Here is an 8123-nt window from a genome sequence, read left to right as displayed (position 1 = left end):
TGTTTTTTTTAGTGTGTGTGTGTGGGGGGGGGGCGTAGAGGGAGGGATTTTATGCTGGGGTTTTTTTCAAAAATGAAAAGCTGCACCACTGTCGAGGTTCTCCTTGGGGGGTGCACTTCACCGAGCAACACTGCTCATTCTCTTATCCTAGACCCATGGGATTCACTCCCCACTCCTCTACTCCTCCCTCTCAACCCTTGTTCTCTTCCCCTTTCCCTCCCTCCCTCTTTCGTCTCATCACCCACTCCCTCCCTCCCTCTTTCGTCTCATCACCCACTCCTCCCTCCCTTCTTTCCTTGTTAGTTCATCATCTCATCCGCCTCTCTTCATCTCCTTCCGATGCTCCAGCTACCTATAGCTCTGATCCCAGTTTCCACGAAGGCCCCCAACTTTTCTCTTCCTCTATGTCTCCTTATCAGACTGTGTCTGGGTCTGAAGTCTACCACTTTCTTCCCAGACACTTCTTAGCTTATCTCCTTCCTCTCTCCCCGCAGCCCTCCCTCTCCTCCTCCCCCCTCCTCCCCCCTCCTCCTCCCTTCTTTTTTTATCTTCTTCATGATAAACACTTTTTCACGCGCGCGCTTCTTTATTTTTGGTAACACTTTATTTGGATAGCCTGGATTTTCCATCTGTACATGCTCTACAGATGGTCATACTATCAACACACTGTCTGTTGACATGAAACTGCTTGCTAAGGCTACGGCTAGGGTAAGGTTTAGAATAAGGGTTAGGGTTAGGTTAAGGGTTAAGTTTAAGGTTAGAATAAAGGTTAAGGTTAGGGTTAGAGAGTTAGTTGAAATGTTTCTGATAGTCTGTAGATCCTCTAAAGATGGTCTACCAAAATAATGTGAAAGACAAGCCAACTGTGAACATCAGAAATTAATAATGCAAGACAGGAAGCAAACCCCACAACAACAACAAAGCAGCTACAAGAACCGCTCTAATTTACAACCTGCCATTTGTGTGTAGGTGTGTGTATGCGTACATGCGTGTGTGTGCGTGCTATAAAAACATCTGTAGGGATGGCACACTGTCAGACAGTAGAATAGGTGCTATAGTCGTTAAGTTGCTTCTCCATCCTGAAGTCTCGCTTCACTCGGTTTCTCTATTGCCTCCTCCATTAAAAATAACCTTATGACTATGAAATGTAGACCTCATTTAATTAAGGGCTGCATTTGGCTGTTATGGCGTGCATTTATATAGTGCCTTTTCACTGGGTCTCAAAGTGCTTTACATTGCCATTTTACTCATCCACCATCCATATAGCAGCACCCAGCTGCTGTTAACCAATGATGAGAAGTTGGATGTGCAAATTATGAAGATTGTTTTGTTGGCTTTGGCTGGTATGTTTTACGACTAGAGTAAGACAAGAAATGAGTAGATGTGGAGAGAGGGAAAAGCAACCATTCAGCAACTATTTAGAAGTAATTTCATTGTTTCATTCAGTGCCTGAACCTAGATCAGCCCTCCTACTCTGAGACCCTTTATGAATACGGACCCTGGACTCTTTTTCTCTTTACACTCTTAGCATTTTCTCTCCTCAGAGTACGAATGCACCAATGATCTTTTTCTCTTCTTCAATCAGAAATGAGATCATTCAACAGTCAAAAACACAAGACAAACCCACTCTGGGAACATTTGGTCAAAGAGAGTTTGGCCCAGTCTTACAGCAGCACCGCTCCTAGTTGGGAGTCTCTTAGTTCTATGGCATATGGTTCTCTTTAGAATCATCTATGGTTCTTTTTAGAATTCAAAGGTGACCAAAGTAAGTTCATTAGCTATTGATGCGTTGTGTAGTCGCGGCTGCTGAGCCAGACTAAAAAAAAGAGACCCTAATTAAGCATAGAAATGGAATTACAGAACATTGACTTAAATGGGAATGTCTGTTCTAGTAAATACATTTCTGTGTAATTAGGTAACCACTGCCAGATGGGGTGGGTGAACTCCTGCTTTCCCTCAATGGCCTGTGTTCATAAAGTATCTCAGAGTAGGAGGGCTGATCTAGGATCGGTTTTGCCTTTCAGATAATAATGAATAAGATGATATGGTCATGGGGGACCTGATCCTAGATCAGCGCTCCTACTCCTCTGAGCGGCTTTATGAATACAGGCCGTGGTGTTTTTGTGTCTCCCTGTTTGTGAATGTGCCCAGGAAGTAAGTGAGGACCCACCTGTCACCATGGAGATGGGTTCCTATGGGGCTAAGGCCTGTGTGATTGCATCAAGTTAGTTGTTTGAACTTCAAGCCAAGGCACTTGTTTGGACCTCTGTCTTTGAGTGTGTTCCAATGGAGGTAATGAGCTGGGAGGAAACCATATGTGAAGGGTTGCTGGGGAAAAAAGGATTGGTGGTGCACAGCAAATTCTCCAGTGTTAACTCACCACTAACCACGTTTCCATCCAACCATTTCATGTGGATGAATTACCTGACACATGAAAGAAGTCACGACCAGGCTGATGGAAACATGGAATGCCGGTACCATTTTATAAATGCCGACAGACAATTTCTTCATTCGACATGGTGGTTTCTTTTTATGTCTTTAAAATGAGTTATGCAAGAAATGTCAGTGGAAACCCCTTTATGCACAAATATTGATGTAATAACCCTCATATCGAAGTAAACTTGGGAGTCACTCGATGATACATTGTGTGGTCCTCCCACTACGACTCTGGAAAGCATACAGTTTATTAAGCTACAGATTAAATAAATGATGATGGACGTCACAGGGTGGTGAAAGTACAAGGTGATGAGCTTGATGCTCCTTTCCAATAAATATCGAGGGTCTTATTCTGGTGACATGATGATTTGATGCTTGGCTGCTCTTTGACAAATGCAAATAATATCGCTCTTATCCATAATAATCTCATAGTGTAGGTAACCTACCCGCACTGTATATGCAACCTGTTGGCTAAAGCAACATTTACCAAGACCAGAGTGGGCACATTTGCTATATAATGCAACTGTTTTTGTGACAAAACCATCAGTAGAGTTGAAAATGCAATGGAAACCCATCTAACTTGTATTTTGCATTCGGTATATGGGAATTTAAAACGTCAAAAGTAATTTTTATGTGCACTATGTCATTACGCAATCTTTTATTCGTAAAAAGTCAGTTTGATTGAAACATCTTTGGTGGAAAAATGCGCATATTGTTCTATGCATATTTTAGAATATTTGCATGAAAATCTGTTGCAAATTGGATGGAAACCTAGCTACTGACAGTGTTAAATTGGACACTGGTCCAGTGTCTATAGCATTTTTCAGTGTTACAGTGTCAGAGATATGAATGTTGCATTTATCCATTTTCATTCCTGTGGCCTTTACCAAGTAAGATCCTAAACTAATATATAATACATTTGTAATTCTTTAACAGAATACAACAATTATTTCAAAGCCCTAGTTCTACTCTTTCAAAGCCCTAGTTCTACAAGGTTTTCAGGCCTGCAAGTCACATTATGATGGCTTGCAAAGTGATGTGTAATTCCTATTGGAATCCAGCCAGAGTTGGGATATACAACAATTAGAATTTTTATTCACCTGTAACCTGAATTCAGAATGACTGCCAGGTTGGGAAGACTAAGAAATTAGACTACCTACACCATCTAAACTAGAACAACCATTTCAGTAACGGGTGCAATAAACCCAAGTAACAGATTGGATTAGTTTAGAAACATTTATGTTATTTAAATTTGAGTAGCATAAGATTAATTAATCAATCAATGTACATGAAACAAACAATTTAAAAAATCAACCTGCAATAGAGCATGCTGTTTTTTTGTTTAACAAGGGTTCTCAACACCGACTGGCGTTTGTTTACACCAATGAGTGTTAATTTAATACTTACTGAGTTAATGTAGCACCTGAATCAACACTAGAAATGTTACACTGAAAAATCATCACTCGGTAACACTGGCCAATTTGCTGTGTGGTTGCATTATTGCTTTAGCCTGGTTCCAGCTGTCTTGCTGTCAACTATGATCACTATCACATTTAGTAAGATAGCACAAATTGATCTCGGACCAGGCTATTGTTATTTAGCTTGCAGTGACAAACTATTTCATACAGTGAGTGAATATAGCTTGTTCAGTGCATTTGTAGGTATTTTCTTTAACATTGACATAGTGCAAAAATAATATTCAAGTGGTTGTGTATTGAGAGAAAGAGAGTAGGATGTGTGTGTCAGAGGAGGCTGGTGGGTGGACCTATAGGAGGACCGGCTAATTGTAATGGCTGGAATGGAATACAGTGACAAGAAAAAGTATGTGAACCCTTTGGAATTACCTGGATTTCTGAATAAATTCGACACAACATTTGATCTGATCTTCATCTAATTCACAACAATAGACAAACACAGTGCTTAAAGAAACATTGCCTGATGTGAACCATGCCTCGAACCAAAGAGATCTCAGAAGACCCAAGATGAAGAATTGTTGACTTGTATAAAACTGGAAAGGGTCACAAAAAAAGCCTTGATGTTCATCAGTCCACGGTAAGACAAACTGTCAGTAAAAATGGAGAAAGTTTAGCACTGTTGCTACTCTCCCTATGCGTGGCCATCCTGCAAAGATGACTGCAAGAGCACAGAGCAGAATGCTCAATTAGGTTAAGAAGAATCCTAGAGTGTCAGCAAAAGACTTTACAGACATCTCTGGAGCATGCTAACATCTCTGTTGACAAGTCTACGATACGTAAAACACTAAACAAGAATGGTGTTCATGAGAGGACACCACGGAAGAAGCCACTGCTGTCCAAAAAAAACATTGCTGCACATCTGAAGTTTGCAAAAGAGCATCTGGATGTTCCACAGCGCTACTGGCAAAATACTATGTGGACAGATGAAACTGAAGTTGAGTTGTTTGGAAGGAACACACAACACTGTGTGGAGAAAAAAGTCACTACACACCAACATCAAAACCTCATCACAACTGTAAAGTATGGTGAATGGAGCATCATGGTTTGGAGCTGCTTTGCGGCCTGGACAGCTTGCTATCATCGACATAAAAATGAATTCCCAAGTTTATCAAGATATTTTGCAGGAGAATGTAAGGCTATCTGTCCGCCAATTGAAGCTCAACAGAAGTTGGGTGATGCAACAGGACAGCGACCCAAAACACAGAAGTAAATCAACAACAGAATGGCTTCAACAGAAGAAAATGGCCCAGTCAGAGTCCTGACCTCAACCCGATTGAGATGCTGTGGCATGACCTCAAGTTAGCAGTTCACACCAAACATCCCAAGGATATTGCTGAACTGAAACAGTTTTGGTCCAAAATTCCTCCTGACCATTGTGCAGGCCTGATCCGCAAAAACAGAAAACGTTTGGTTGAGATTATTGCTGCCAAAGGAGGGTCAACCAGTTATTAAATCCAAGGGTTCACATACTTTTCCCAGCCTGCACTGTGAATGTTTACAAAGTGTGTACAATAAAGACATGAAAACGTATAATTGTTTGTGTGTTATTAGTTTAAGCAGAGTGTGTTTGTCTATTGTTGTGACAGATAACATTTTATGACCAATTTATGCAGAAATCCAGGTAATTCTAAAGGGTTCACATACTTTTTCTTCCCACTGTACATGGAACAATATCAAACACATCAAACATATGGAAACCACTTATGACTCCGTTCCATTGATTCCATTCCAGCCATTACAATGAACCTGTACTCCTATAGCTCCTCCCACCAGCCTTCTCTGGTGTGTGTGTAAGGCATGTGGCCAGCCAGGTGATGTAAGAAGGTGTGTGTATGTGTTTGCGGATGTCTGTGTGGATTGGGAGTCAAACTAATTACCTGCTATGTGACTCAGGAGAGGAAAAGCAATTGTTGGCAGGAAAAGTATTTTCACAAGGTCTGAGTTTGTCAGGGTGGGTAACAATTACAGAGACCTCAATCACACACAGAACCCGAGGCCTCAATGTACCGTACACACACACACACACACACACACACACACACACACACACACACACACACACACACACACACACACACACACACACACACACACACACACACACACTCTCTCTTTCTCGGTCTATCTGGTGTGTTGTGGCTGGAGCCCCGGGCCTGTGAGAGCATCACTGTGACGCTCATAAGAGCCAGTAGAGCAAGGTGGAGATAGAGGAGAAAGGGAGAGATCTCACATTAATTGTATTCTGTTGTAGAACAACACAACATGTTACAACCTAGAATAATAGCATACACTTTATGAAAAATCTTGAACAACTAAGGGGTCAACTACCGATTTGTTCCTTGTGGTTCTTTTTATATTTTACGTCACTTTACACAGCCTTGTTTACAGTATAAGCTGGAAAGCATTTATGATGTACCACAGGGGTTGAGGCCACTTTTCCATCCAATGTCCTTTTCAAGGTAAAAGCTTGTCTTTAAAATGCAAACCTTTGCTTGTAAGCAAAAACTATGTGTGTGTGTGTGTGTGTGTGTGTGTGTGTGTGTGTGTGTGTGTGTGTGTGTGTGTGTGTGTGTGTGTGTGTGTGTGTGTGTGTGTGACACTGTGCGAGTATGAGTGTGAGACTGCGTGTGTGTGTTTCTGATCTAATCTTTAAACCTACTCTGGTGGTTGCAGATTTGAGTTCAAACCCAGGATGCTGCTTTTGTTGTTGTTTACCTCAGAAGCAGTAAGAGGATTGAGTAAATTACATGGATATCCTCCCTCTTCCACATTGATTATTAGTATATTGAGGTTAGCAGCTCAGACTTAATTCTTCTCTTAATGCAGTAATGTCTCTCATCCCCTCTACTCCACCTTCCTGAAGGAAGTGATCAGTGTCTTGCTGTACAGATCACATCCAAGCTAAGTAGTCAGATTAACGACTGGCGACATTCGAAATCTGGGAGAAATATCCCTTTAAAGAGATAATCCAGGATTCGAAAACAACAAAACGACAGTCCTACCGCTTGGTTTGAAAACGGCTGTAAGTAGCCTATTGCAGAGTGAGGCTATACGTTTTATGTTCATTAATTAAAATGAGCTAAATCCACAGTGTGTACACAGAAGTTGCTGATGTCACTATCCATGTGTGTACACAGACAGAGTTGCTGACAGACACCCAACCAAGTGGCCTGTATTTCCCTGAGGATGGTTCTGGAATCATTAACTAACCAATGGGCCAAGATGAAATGGCACCTAATGATCCACAGTCCAATCAGCCAGCCAGACTGGCCGACAGCTGAGTATGAGGATGAGGCTTGGCCTGATAATGATAATAGACAGCTGGTCACAAGACTGGTACTGATCCATCCCAGACAGACTCCTTGAAAGAGAGTGAGAAAGAAAAGAGAGATGGAGAGAGTGAGAAAGAAAAGAGAGATGGATAGAGTGAGAAAGAAAGAAAAGAGCAAGAGAGACGGAGAGAGGGAGAAAGTGTGTATGCGTGCATGAGTGTGTGTCTGTGTGTGTGTGAGGAGTCAGCTGGGACTGCAGATCTTCTCTTGGTCTCTTTCGGCAGTAATGATGATGAAAGGATGATGTTAAGATCGCACCCCATTACCGACTGTCCTCTAGGGTGTGTGTCCAGAGTTGTTGTCAAGCACTGAACTCAGTGGGGAGTCTGGACAATCCAATTTCCCAATAATTGTAGCTTAGTCCAATTTATTTACAAGCTTATTCTTCATAAACACAGATCTTAAAGAAGTTGATATGTGAAGAGGACGGGGTGTTTCACTAACAGTATCAGTTGAGGTACAGATGAGGTCACAACGTATACGGGGGACACAATGTTTCAGGTAAAATTAGGTGTAAACACCTGTGTGTGTGTATTTTCTTATACATACAGGTCAAATGTCCTTTTCCACTTCCTCTGTCGCCATGGCCAACAAATTAGCTTTTTCCTTGAGGGACCCCTATAGAGTGTGTGTGGGAGTGTGTTTGTGCAAGTGTGCGTGTGCTTGTGTGGGTACAAGGTGTGTTTTCCGGATCAGAGCGTTGCCAGGTAGGTCCCTCCTCTCTTCTTTCCAGTGATTGTTTATTCCTCTGTGGCCGGAGGAGATTGTTGTTTGATTCAGGCATCTGCCAGAGCCTACAGTAACAGAGCATACTGTACCACAAACCACACGCTATGCCTGCTGTCTGCATAGCAATGACTCCAGCACCCAAACATGTATG

Source organism: Salvelinus fontinalis, chromosome 4 (assembly GCF_029448725.1).
Source record: "Salvelinus fontinalis isolate EN_2023a chromosome 4, ASM2944872v1, whole genome shotgun sequence".
Taxonomy (NCBI): domain Eukaryota; kingdom Metazoa; phylum Chordata; class Actinopteri; order Salmoniformes; family Salmonidae; genus Salvelinus; species Salvelinus fontinalis.
Note: the sequence above shows the minus strand (reverse complement) of the source record.